This window comes from Microtus pennsylvanicus, chromosome 1 (genome assembly GCF_037038515.1).
Source record: "Microtus pennsylvanicus isolate mMicPen1 chromosome 1, mMicPen1.hap1, whole genome shotgun sequence".
Lineage (NCBI taxonomy): Eukaryota > Metazoa > Chordata > Mammalia > Rodentia > Cricetidae > Microtus > Microtus pennsylvanicus.
The window spans coordinates 162,856,529-162,870,504 of record NC_134579.1 but is presented as its reverse complement, the minus strand read 5'-3'; positions in this window follow the sequence as shown (position 1 = coordinate 162,870,504).

The window sequence follows — 13,976 nt, the reverse complement described above, 5'->3', positions numbered from 1 at the left end:
GCTCTTAACACTGCCCTCTTAAACGTCAGATTTTCTACCCCTTTGTCTGACCTAGCATCAGAGGCTGCTGTTTGTATCCTAGATTCTAGAAGCAGCCAGCCTGTGTTGGAATCCTAACTTGGTGCCAGTTCTGTGGAGTTGAGATGGGGTATAATCTTGAGCTGGTTAGGTTTTTGTCAAAGACCAAAAGCCAAAGTCATTTGGAGGAGACCCCAGCTGAGGAAATGCCTCCTTCAGATCAGTCTTCAGGCAAGTTGTGGAATAATCTCTTGGTTAATGACTGATGTGGGAGGGCTCAGTTCTATGCTTGCAGTGATACCTTGAGTAGGCAGTTGTGGATGGCAGCTAAAAGCAAATCTAATAAACAACATTCCTTCATGGTCTTTGCATGGTTCTGTCTCTGGGTTCCTTCCTTGGTTTCCATTAGTAATGGGCTGTAAGTTGTAAGATGAAATCATCCTTTTCTTTTTTTATCCTGAACTGATTTTTGTCCAAGGTCTTTATCACAGCAATAGAAAGCAAACTAGAGCAAACCTGTAAGCCTTAGTTTCACTGTCTGTAAAATGGGAATCCTAATGTAATACACTTATTCATACTTATTTTATAAAACTGTCCCTCCCTTCCCTTGTCCTTCAGATGATATTCTATCAGCCACCGAACTTTCTCCTTGCTTCACCTTCTCCAATTGTTCTTGTTTTTATTTTTCTTTTACTTTTCATCAAATGAGAATCTGCTGTAGGCTGATGAGATGGCTCAGCAGTGGGTAAATGTACCGGCCTTCAAACTGAATGGCTTGAGTTTGATGCTGGGGACTCCCTTGGTGGAGGGAGAGAACTGACCCTGAAAGCTGTATTCTGGCCTCCACATGTGTGCAGTGGCATGCACATGCTCACCTTAAACACATAAATGCAAACAGTTTGTTGTGAATTGTGTTGGGAGTGAAAGGTATGGAGAGCATGGTTTAGCGAGTATTTTATTTGGCCCTTTCCTAGCTTTTCTGTGGCTGAGTTCTAGCCATGTCTCTGGCATCCACATTTAGAGCGTTCTAACAGTTCATCTCTACCTACTCTCTCTCATCTAGGATGCTTTCTTCATCCTTTTACATGGGCACCCTTATTCCCTATCATGACGTCATCAATGTTCTGTTTCATTACAACATATTGAATCTCTGCCTTTGAATTGAACAACAATTGAATTATTGTTCTCAGGGTACTATATTCTCTGGCAGATTCTTCTTCTAGACCATGCTCAGATGTTCCTGAGACTTAACACTTCTGCTCTTCTGGGTCGTATCTTGGCTTCTCACTGCCAGTGGCTTCTGATATTGCTGTTAAAACAAGGGGCAGGAACAAGGTGATGGTTGCGAATGTCTTAGTAAACATGATCACTAAAACACGTTGTCATCTTGGTATGTTCTGATATTTTTCACACCAAACTGCTGTGCCCTTATTATAGCACACTGCTTTGCCTTGTGATAGAGAAGTGGACACTAAACGAGGGTATTGGGCATTTTCTTTGTCCTTCTTGCCCTTGAATGGTCCAAGTATCTGTGACTGTTGTTCAGGGACTTATGGTCTTGCAAACTGAAAAGAACAAGGTCTTCCCACATTTCAGTTTTTATTTGTTCGAGATTTCTGGAAGGCAGTGGTCAGTGGGGTCAGAGAAGAAGGTTTCATTATGGGTGTGACAAGTTTTGAGAGTGACCCAATCTCAATGAAACCAAGCCAGCTTAGAAGCAAGGAAGTGGGTAATTCCCTCCGCCTGCCTCTTTGCCTCTCTTATCCATGATTGCATCTTCTATTAGTGTTATAGATGGTTGCGGGTTTCATCGTGGTTGCTGAGATGTAGATTCATCGTAGAATTTTGACGATGTCAAAGATTTCTAGATGTGCATATAGACTTTTGACTTTTTTCTGACAGATGACAATCTTTTTGTATAGTATTCAAAGAAAATTGTCACCGCCTCTTTGTCATTTTGTGGTCTGTCAGATCAATCTATGGCATTTTTTTTATCGAGTGTCTATAATATTACAGGTAGAATTTGAGGTTGGTGTTCAAAGACAGACACTATTTCAATATTTTCAGATGACACACAAAACCAAGAGGCTGTAGATGAGGTGAACAGGGAGTAGCCACAATGCTGGTTCTGCCCGACACTCTCTTCTTCTGCTTCGCTTCCCAACCTGCGTCCTCACTGTCAGCGGTAGTGGTCAAGCCTAGCAGTGCAGTGACATTCTTTGGTATTCTTAATACCATGACAGTTTTATTTTCACTTACAAAAATTACTTACACAATTTGATGTTCAAAGGTTTTTTTTTTTGTTGTTTTTAAAAAGAGGTTTGGAAAAAGTGTAGAGGAAAAAGAATTTAGAATTAATTAACTTTATAAAGATATAAATGTTTGTCCCTCTTTTAATTTTATTTTATCGGAAATAGAACAACAAGGAAACGAGGGGAAAAAGCACAACAGATACAGCAGCGGCTGTCCAGCTGTGATGTGAAAAGTGTGCCTCAGATGCTGTGCGGGTGTGCCGTGACACACCTTGTACCTGTTACTTCTGCCTGCTCCTCTCTATCCTTCCGTTAGCCCTCCCTCTTGTCCTCATCCTCATTTCTGAAGGTTCTACATTCTTGGATTTCAAAGATCACAACAACAATGACCTGACTTTGGCATCAAGCAGATTTAGGTCTCAATGTTGGCTGTAAGACTTACACAGGTGAAACTGATCAAACACTTCTAATTTTCTGTTTCTTCATCTGCGAAGTAGGCATAGTAATAGCTATTGTTCTGTGGGGCATTGTGAAGGGTAGGGTTGATGGTAGAGGTCAAAGAGCTTAAGAGTGTTTAATATTGACAGCTTCTGTACTGCATTGTTTTCTTTCTCTTTCAGAATGATGAGCTGTGAATATCTATACACTGTGGATGCTTTCCTACGAAAATAAATATATATGTAGATTGCCTTCTTCTTCTTTGAGTAATTCAATTACAACTGAGGCTTTCCCCTGGGCTTTTGTTGAAAACATTCTCTCTTAGATGAGATCAATTTTGCAGATGGTTGACTCAGAAGCAGAACTTTTTAAACAAGTCACAAGGAAGTGGTGCTGTAGGATTATATCATGGATCCGTGTTCTTCGCATGCTTTGATTTCTTCCACAGTGCTTCAGTGTAGTAATACATACTTCAGGGTTAGATTAGAGTTGCATTCTCAGAAATTACAGTTGCTCCGCTGCCTGAAGGTGTTTTCACCCAACCTAGTTGATTAGTCCCCACCACAAACATAGTATTCCAAATGAGTTTTGGTATTATTTTAGGGAGTCTTAGTTTCTACCTTACTGCATCTTTGAGAAGAGGAAAAGACCCTCTGTGTTAGCAGTCTGCTGCCAAGGCTCCTACCTTGCATCCTTGCCTGCAGTTGTTCAGTGGTCATGCCCAGTTTTTCTTTTCTTAGAATACAGATCCCCAAAGGAAGACCTACCGTCACCAGTGTGACTGTCTGAACATACATGCTTGGCCGTCAATGTGGGCAGCAATTGAAAAGCTATTGCTTTAGAAATACTCCGCTACTGATAAGGAAGAAGTAGGGAGCCTTGTTGGGAGGAAAATGATGTCCCTAGCGCTGAGCTCAATTAGACTGTCATTTTTGGTGTGGGTGTGGGGCAGGATGGGAGTTACTTTTAACAACCAAGACCCCTCTCTCTTCTAGCCAGTGAGGTTTGCAGAGTCAACCAGGACATCTTTATCAGGAAATTGTATTCTAGCTTTAGCTGTACTGCTGAAAAGAAAATCTTTCCAGATGGGTTTCTGTTTACACAGCCTTGAAAAATTTTACTGGTATACAGCTTCTCCCATTGGCAGTACTTGGAGTTCTGCTTTTCCAGACTTGGAGCCCCCAGTTCTGTTTATAGAACAGGAAGAGAAGTGACCCTTTTCGTAAGGGAAATAAGCTACAAAAATTCTCATTCCTCGAAGAGTTTGTTTGGAAGTGTGGTAAGTGGTACAGAGGGGCCAGACATAAAACTCCAGCACTTGAAAGGTTGAGGCAGGAAAATCTGGAGTTCGTAGCCATTCATGGCTCCATAGCAAGTTTAAAGCCAGCCTGGGCTACATGAGAACCTGTCTCATATTTAAATAGATTTAAAAAATTGTGTTGATGACCTAATAATAGTATTTTCCATGTATTATTATAAAAAGCTAAAGGCTTGTGATTAGTGTTTTGCCATAATTATTTTCTGACCTAGATCAGCCCTTGTAGTCACATTTTTGTTACTTTATCAATCTTCTAATTTTTAGGTGCATTTCAGAATTATAGATACCATAAGTAACGAGCTTGCTTCAAGTCATGATGCTATCCTGACCATCTAGTCAGTGGTGTGCTTTTCCAATAGGATTAGGTTCAACAGAGGCCAACAACAAAGAGAGTTTTTAATATGATTTGTTTTTATTTATCATGCATTTTTTGGGGGGGAGGGGTTGGCTATTTAACCCAAGACTTCATACATGGTAAGCATACGTCGTATCATGTACTGTTCTCCTCCAACCCTTATTATGCTTTAAGAGTTTGTTTGGTCACTAAAAGAATGCTGAAGGTAGGAATTGGAGGTGGTCTAACATGATCCGTGCTTTAAGCACTTTCTTCCTTTCTGATCCACTATCCCAACCTGTGGTATTTATCTGTTTGCAAATGACTGCCAGAGATCCATCTAACAGTCTCACTTTCTAATACCGAGGAGGAAGGGGGTAAGAGGTGAGCTTTAATAACCTGATCTAAGGGAACCGATAATTTATAATCAACATTTTAAACTTTAGGACAGCAAAACCAAACCAAACCAAACACCAAACAAACAAATCCAAATAAATAGTAGATGAAATTTTGTGGGGGATCATATTACATTTATAGCTTTATGTAAGAAAAAATAACATCATAAAGATGGTGTTTGTATTTTTATATTTTATTAGCTATGAAATAGCCATATTTAAGGCTGAGAAACATAGAATCGCTTGCTTTTATTAAAGTAGCTTATTTGCTTCAACCATTTTTTTTATTGTTGGGAATATTCAGCCAAGCTGAAGGTCTGTAACTCAGCTCTTTGAGTGCCGGGTTACTATTAGAGACATTTGCTGGGCACAAAAGGTGACTTCAGAAACTTCTCAACAGTACATTTGCTCAGTGAACTCATTGAACCTCATGCTGAAGTAATATCAAAGTAGTATCTTTTTTCTTAGGATGATCCTAGTGAACTTATAAAAATTTAGTGAGTGTGCTGGTTTGAAAAAAAATGACCCTCAAAGGGAGTGACACTATTATCAGGTATGGCTTTGCTTGAGTAGATATGGCCTTGTTGGTGAAAGCGCATCATTGTGGGGTGGGCTTTGAGGTCACCTATTTCAAGATACTGTCTAGGGTCTCAGGCCATTTCCTGTTGCCGGTAAGATGTAGGATACTTGGCTGCTTCTCTGGTACCTTGATTTTCTTCACACCACCATGCCACACCATGCTGATAATGGAGTAAAACTCTGAAAATGTAAGCCACCAAATTAAATTCCTTTGTAGGAATTACCATAGTCACGGTGTATCTTTGTAGCAATAGAAACCCTAAGACAGTGAATTTAGGGTCAAAGGACCATATGGCCAATTTGTGATACCTTCAGGAAAATAATTCCCAAGAAACATATGAGTTAAGAATCTGGCCTAGTAATGACAAAAAGTCTTGAGAAATATTTAAATTTTTTTTTTTAAAGCAGATTTGTCTCTGAAGAAGCAGCTTCATTTTCTTCCTTGAAAGAAAGATAGCAATTTAGGTGAAAGCAGATGAGTCTAAAATTCGATGGCCAGGGTGCTAGCATTCCTAGCATGCTGAAAAAGGTCACGTGCAGCAAAGGAGGAAGGAAATGGTGTTTTGAGTAGTGTGTATGCGTGTCTGTATTCATGGAAGCCTGTAGTCTCCCTATCTTGGTTTTTGAGAGTCTCTCATTGAATCTAGAGCTTACTGGGTTATTTAGATTCCTGACTAGCAAGCTCCAGGGATTCTACCTTCTCCATCTTTTCAGAGTTGGGACCACAAGTGTGTACTTTGACTTAAATATTAGCAACTTTTGCTTTTTGAGACCAGGTTGCACTGTGTATTCTTGGGTGTCCTACAATTTACTGTGAAGACCAGACTGGTCTCAAACTCACAAAAATTCACCTGCTTCTGCCTCTGAGTGTTGGGATTAAAGGCATGCACCACATGCCTAGAAAACATTAGCAGTTTTAAATTATGTGAGTGACTTCAATATTCCTACATGGCTGCGGAGGAATTTGAGTTACAGGCAGCTTATCAGAATCAGCTATGACAGGAAGGTCAGCATATATTTTCTGCAGTCCCAAGCAGATACCTATGTCCAAACCAGAAAGGAGAATTCTTAGTGCTCTGTATCAGGAGAAGTCAATGTTTGACCCACTATATTTTTGTAAATAAAGTTTTATTGAGAAACAGCCATTCACATTCATCCCGTATCATTGACTGGAGCAATCATAGCATAGCATAGAGGTAAGGAGTTGCATTTTACATCTGTAAGGTAAGTAGTGCCTATGTGCCTGTAAAGCCTAACCTATTGGCTATCTAGCCCTTTACAGAAAGCATCTGGCTGACCCTTGGGTTTGTATGGCTCCCTTCAAAACTCTTGGCCAATTTAGGGAAGCTCTGGTTTTGAAACCCAGAGTAAGCAACACCAGTGTGCTTTTGCAGATATGAAACTTGGATCCTAACACTTCCTTCAGCTTCTCTCAGCCCTCCTCCCGCAACTTGGAAAGTGGCCCAATAAGTGAAATGAAACTTGGCCTGATCAGCAGTATTGAGAAAGTGGAAGGTGAAAGTATTCACATCTGCTTGTGTTTTGTAGCCCCAGCTTCTCTGGCCGCATGTGACATGGTGAAAGTGTTCTGGCCAGCCAGCTAGCTCACATTCTGTGGAAGATTGTCCGCTGTTATCTGGCAGTGCAGTTATGTCCATGAAGAAAAGCAGCCTGCATCTTTGCCTGCATCGTGGCTCTTTAAATGAATAGTTTTTTTTCAGTTTTACTAAATGTATTAAATTTGAGTCTTTGCATAGTTAATGTTGCTATGTAGGTAAACATACGTATATTTTCAGTTATATGCTTAAACTTTGACAAAATATATGTAAGATAAAACATACTGGTAATCCTATATCTTCTTAATCGTGTAAAGTGTATTCACATTCTAAGTACACTTCTTAGCTTGCAAAGCAGACACTACATGCCTCCTGGACAATGTCCCATTAGCACCGCCCCCTCCCCAGGTCCTGGATTTACTGTTCTGTGTCTGTCTCTTTAAGTCTTTACTCATCACCCTACATACATGGAGACAAGCAGCATCTGTCTTGTAAAATTCAGTTGATTTTTTTTTTGTTGAGAATTTCATACATGAGTATTGTATTTACATAATTTTACCCCTGCTCTCCCCCATTCAACTCTTCCTATGTCTTCTCCCACTTCCTCTCAAGTTCATGAGCTCTTCTTGAATTGCTGTCGCTCTCTATATATACATATATGCACATATAAAACCTTACTATGTTCAGTTTGCATTGCTCTTATGTGTATGTGTTTAGAGATGCTCTCTTGAGATCGGATAGCCTATCAGAGCGCTCATCCTTGGAGCAGACTGGTTCTTCTGTGCTCAGCAGCCATTGATTACCTGTAGATTTTCATCTGGGGGGTGAGGCCTTGTGATATTTCTCGGCATATTGACTGGCTTCTTCATTTAACAGCTGCCATTTTGTGAGTGACTTATTTAGCATGCTTTCAAATTTTATCCATATCTATGTCAGAATGCCATTTTCTTTCTGTTTTGCTTCTTTTTTTCTTTCCTTTTTTAACTTTGGAGACAGACTCTCACTGTGACTGTGTAGCCCCAGCTCTCCTGGAACTTACTATGTAGACAAGGCTGGTCTTTAACTCCTAGAGATCTATGTGTCTGGATAAAAGGTATGTGCTAATTACTACAGCTGGCTGCTTGGGGCAAGCATTCTACCACTGAGATGACCTCTTAGCCCTACATTTTTTTTCTTTTTAAAGACTGAATCGTTTCCTATTTTATACATGTATGTGTATGTGCCACATTGTGTTGTTTAAATGTTCATCTGAGGGTGGGCACTTGTGTTATTTCTGTGAATTATGCTATCATGAACACGGGTGAACAAATGTGTCTTTGAGTTCCGCCTGTAAGTGCTTTAGGGAATATCGCAGAAGTGGAGGTGCTGGCGTATATGGCAATTCTAGTTTTGATTCTCTGAGGAAAGGAATGTGTGCCGTTTAATCAGGTATGTTCGTCTTAGCCTCTTACCTCCTGCGGATCTTCTCTTTCACTCTGGAGCTGCTTCATCCTCACAGAAGTGATGCCAGGACACGATGAGAAGCGCAGGGGTTTATGGGGAAAGGAGAAATCCCTGTGAAGGATGAAGATGAGAGACAGGAGTAGGTAGGAGAGTCTTCAGACATCATGGAAGAATCAGACCAACGACAGGAAAGAGGGATGCATAGGTCGTCTTAGATTTAAGTGCAATCATAGTTAGGATGTAGGTAGGCTGGTAGAAGCTGTTGAGTTCAAGTTGGAAGGATTCTGGGTTTCATGGGAATGGGTTGGTGGTACTATTGACATCTTTGATGGAGGCAGCTGGGGAAGGCTACCCTCTATATGGTGATGAACTCACAGAGAAGCAGCTGGAAGATGGGCTAATTAGCTTTATGTTGCTGTGACAAAATACCTAAAATAAGCTAATTATTTATTTTTTTTCATGGTCTAAGAACGTTTAGTCATTTGTTTGCCTCTGCACCTTCGGGGTTGTGGCAAGAGAGTGTATCTTGGCGGAAGCACATGGCTGAGACTCATCAAATGTCGACTAGGAAGTGAGCGAGAGGGAGGACTGGCTCTCGTTATACATTTGTGTTACTCACTTTTCACCGCATTGGACTTAGAGAGTTTTATTGTGTTCATGTTTTCAGAGGTTCCAGTGTGTTACCGAAGATACAGCACGGTAGAGCCCTCCATTTTTAAGGAGGGCGGAAGAGACTAGGGACCGGGGAGTGGGAGAGAGAGAATGTCTTGCATCCACTGTTTTCTCCTCCTCTATTCCAGCTGAAATCACAGACTATGTGATAGTGTCCTACATCCAGGGCAGGCTTTTGTTCCTTAGGAATTCCTTGCTGGGAACAAGTTCATGCCTAGGTGCTTCTCAGTCCTATCAATTTCCACCATTTCCTACTATGCCACCATCTTAATGCTACCATCCTAATACCACTGTCTTGCTCCAAGCTCCCAGTACATTCACTGGGTGGGAACATACGAATCCAAACTACAAAAAAATAGCTTCTTAGAATTCTACCTGCAGCAGAAAGTTGGGTGTTGTATTTTTATCACTGTCTTCTCTTGTATCTTGACACCAAAGATATCAATACTTTTTTATTACAGTGGTTGGACTTGAACTCTGGACTTTTGCAGACTAAACAACCACTCTACCAGCGAGCTACACCCTTAATATGATGATGCACATTAAGAAAATTTATTTTTATTTTTAATGTTGTGTATGTATGAGTGTTTGTGTGTCGTATATGCACGTGAGTGCAGGTGCCCTTAGAGACCAGAGGTTCTCATGGAGTTGGAGTTTCAGGTGGTTATGAATCCCTTCACCAAAATGGAGGTCTTTGGAATTGAACCCATACATCCACCAGAGCAGTATGTGACCTTTTTTTCCAAGATCTGCTAGGTTTAAAAAATTTATTTATTGTTTTTTTTTTTGAGATTGGGAGTCTTTGTGTATAAATTTATTTTTTTAATTAAATATAATTACTTAGTTTCCCCCTTTCCTCTCCTCTCTCTAGTCCTTCCTTTGTGCTTTCGTTGCTCCCTCTTTAAATTATGGCGTCTTTTTGTTGCTATCCCCCCCATCAGTTTGCTTAGTGTTAATTGTATGTGTCTGATTTGATTTCAGGGGTAACCACTTGGGATTGGATAACCAGTTAGGGGCCGCATCCCTGGGGAAGACCATTTCTCCTGCCTGCTCTCAGCCTTCCTTAGCCACCTACAGTTTTTGGTTTTGGCAGAGACCCATGAGCTTTCCCCTTTCTATGTTAGCATGCCTATTCCCCCATCTCATAGTCTTAAGCGTAGGAGCTGTGTTGTAAAATAAGGAACACTTTCTGAATTTGTGTGTAGGGGCCTAGAATATTTCTGTGTCATTCCAAATTTAGTGTATGTGCTGCCAAAGAAAACACTAGTACAGTCTGTTAACTGCTGAGCCATCTCCCTAGCCCCAGAGATATAATGCTTTATTTTAAAATTCTGTGTGAGTGTGCGTGTATGTATGTGCAAATGCCCACAGAAACTAGAGGATCTCTTTGATCTAAAATTACTGATGAGCCATACAACATGTGTGCCAGGAACCTAACCTGGTTCCCCTGCCAGAGTAGTACCTGGCTTTTAAGCCCCAGGCCACATCTCAATTCCAATAATACACATTTACAAAACAGAACACCAGCAAGAGTCCCCATAAAATTAGCACGTTCAGTCCACCATGGCTGTATGGTTTTTCTTTACCAGTAACAAAGTCCAGGTCAGTTGTGGCTCTCTGCCATCTAAACCTATGATACATAAAAGCCCATGACATCAATAGTAATGAATCCTGAATGTGCCCTATACTTTTCTGTCATGGGCATTTTGATCATATAGTTACCTTTCTTAGTTATCCGTTTAAATTCTACCCACATTTAAAATATTTCTCCACTGGATTATAAACAAAACAGCCATATTCCTCCTTAAAACTACTTTACAAGGGAAACAATATTTGAAATTATCTATTGAATGCCAAGAAAATGAGGAAAACGATTCAGATATGGGTTCTTCCCTGAAAGACTAGTTTTTCCTGTGCTATTTTATTGTTTGAGAATCTCATACACGTTTCTCCCATAGAATGTGTTTTTTGACCAAACTCCTCCCAGTCCCCTCCCTTCTAAAGTCTTCCATTTCTCCCCACCGTTTTTCCCTCCAAGGGTCACGAATACTTTTTAAAAACCCATTGAGTGGGGAGTTGGGGGTGTAGGGCCATCCATGGAAGCATGGGCGGGCTATGAGGACCCACATCCCTGAAGAAAAGTGGTGCTACCGCTTTTCCAGCACCCATTGACTGTGGGTAGCTCCGTAGCTAGGAGTAAGCCTTTGTGAGCCGCCCTCTATCCACGTTGGTGGTTAGCTCCCTTGACCTTGTACAGGTTTGGTGTATGTAGTCACAGCCACTATGAATGCATGTGTAACAAGATATTGTGGATTGTCAGCCCTCAGTGGAATGCTTCCTGTCAAGGCTCAGTGATTATCGTCGAAAAGGGGGTAGAATGTGTAATTTTAAAAGGCAGCGCGTGAAAGACGGCCATGAGGCAGAGCTCAGGTGGAGGTGTTTTTTAGTGGAGGAAAGGGAATAGGAAAAGTGGGGAGGGGAGGGGGGAGACCGGCCTCTGGGGACAGGAGTAGTAGAAGTGGAGGGAGTGCCCTAAGAAGGAGGGAGGGAAGGATGGAGGCGGCACACAGACAGAGACAGAGAAAAAGAGAGAGAAGAGAGGTGGGCAGGACCCTTTTAGAAGGGAATATAGAGAATGTGTATAAAAGGTGCCCTTAGTGGCTACAACTGAGGATGTAGCCTGTCAGAACCCCCAAAACAGGCCAGTACAGATGCCTGAATACTAAGGGAAAGACTGTAAGAGCCAGAGGAAGGGGAGGCCGCTGCAGACTGGTGCTTCTGGATGTGACAGGGCTATGAAAGATAACTTCATATGAAAGATTAAATATGAAAAAAATGCATATTTATATGTAATTGATATGAAAGATTAACTTCAGCAATAAGTGATATGATGCATACTATACTAACAGGAGAAAAGTAACAAAAACTGTAGGAACGCAGTGGACAGAAGATGGATGTCAGAGCTGAAACCCCCTTAGGAAGTGGGCATTACCCCAGCATAATGGTACCACCTTTAATTCCTGCTTTTGGGAGACAGAGATAGGCAAATCTCTGTGAGTTCGAGGTCAGTCTTATCTACATTGTGAGTTCCAGGACAGCCAGAGCTACATAGTGAGATCCTGTTGGGGGCAGGTGGGGACGGGACAAGCACATAAAAAGAGGTGAGTATTAAAGAATCATTAGGATTTTGAGAAATGATGGGAGGAGGGGCATTTCAGATTAAAAGAATAGGAGGATCATTGGCAGGAATTTCATTCTAAAATGTTTATTTTTCACTACGATGCTATCGTGCATATGTAATTGTTCTTTGCTCATATTTGCTGCCTCCCTCTCTTCTCCCTGATCTTTCTTCATATGAAATAATTGTATATAAAATAATTACATATACTCCCAAATCTATGAAGAGAGTCATTGAGTTAGGAGGAAGCAGGAGTCTGCTTCAGGAAGTAGCAAGCTGGGGAACAGCCCTGCTGTGTGTGTGGGAGAGCTGGGGCAGACACACACACACACACACATGTGTGTGTGTGTGTGTGTGTGTGTGTGTGTTCCTCTCTCAGCTCCTTCTGCTTCAATTTGTAGAAGTCATTATTGCTTCCTTCCATCCACCTCACCCCCCCCCACTGTTTTCCTTTTCTCCTCCCTGTGTGTCCCTTGTGCAGTGACTGATTTCATGGGGTACAATACAGAAGAATAGCAGAGATGGTTATGTGCAAGAAGCATCTTCCGTAGGTCAGATAAGATGAGATAGTGGGGAACAGCTGCAAAGGAGAGCTTATCTTTTCCCTTTTTAATCACTTTTACCCTGAATCCTCTGATGGGAAGGGCTGAGGCTCTGCAGGCTTCTCCACAGGAAGGGGAGGCCACAGAGGAAGGCTTTCCTCCATTGGCGTATGTGTAGTTGTCTAGAGAGAAAGAAAGACTTTTTTTTCCTCTAGAGAGGGAAACAGGCAGCCAGGAAGTGATCTAGACGGAGAACCACAGAGGTGTGTTCAGTTCATGCTCATCCACTTTTTGTGGGATTGTGACTAGAAGTTTGATACTCACTTTCTTCGCTGGTGAAGGAAACACTGAAGACTGCTCCAGCCATTTTCTTGCTGCGCTAACGGGACTGTTTTTAAGTCAGGGAAACTGGAAGTAGTTGACAAAAGCTCAGTCCCTCTTGTTTTGCTTTATCATCCTACAAGAAAATTATTGGGAAACTTCGTTTGTTCTTTTAAAAACTGAAGAAGAAAGAAGAGAAAAGGGCATTCCTCTGACATCTTTTTGAGAAACATCAAGATATTTCTGCCTCTAATAATCGCCTGGGTAGAATTTTCCATCTTAGCCCAAAGCAGCTCAACCTGGTTTCAACTAATCCCTTTTTTGTATTCCTCTAATTTAACAAGAGGAACTGGAGGAGTCAGACACTGTGTGGGAAGATTGGAGAAAATAAGGAAGGTATAGAAACCACTAGAGATGGAGATAAGTCAAACATTCTGGCAAATTGTCACGGTATATTGCTCATGCAGAGGGGCTGGGCAGTTGGGAAGGCAGTTAAAGAATGGGTTTAAATGCTTCGTCTAATTGCAAGCAGCTGTCGATTAGCGGAGCTTGCCCAACTGTTTCCAATTCGCTCCGTGGTGATGAGGAGAACGAGACTGGCAAGGGAGACTGGCCTGGCTGCGTGGACGCATGCGCTTGCTTACACTTTCTGCAGAGGTCACGGAGTGCAGTAACTACTAAGAGACGCTCTAGAAAATTACCGGGGACCTTCCTGATAAAGATTTTCCTAAATTTCACCAGCACTTCCCGAGTTTTTGGCAGGAAGCAAGCTTCCCTGTCATCAATATTCCAGAATTATCTGGGGGGATGATTTACCAGGCAACAGTGAGGCGCTAGATGCTTCATGCCAGTTCAGAAGCAATTGTTTTCTGATGGGGCAGTAAATCTAGAATGAAAGATAATAATGTCTTTTAAGAGTCTTCTTGGATT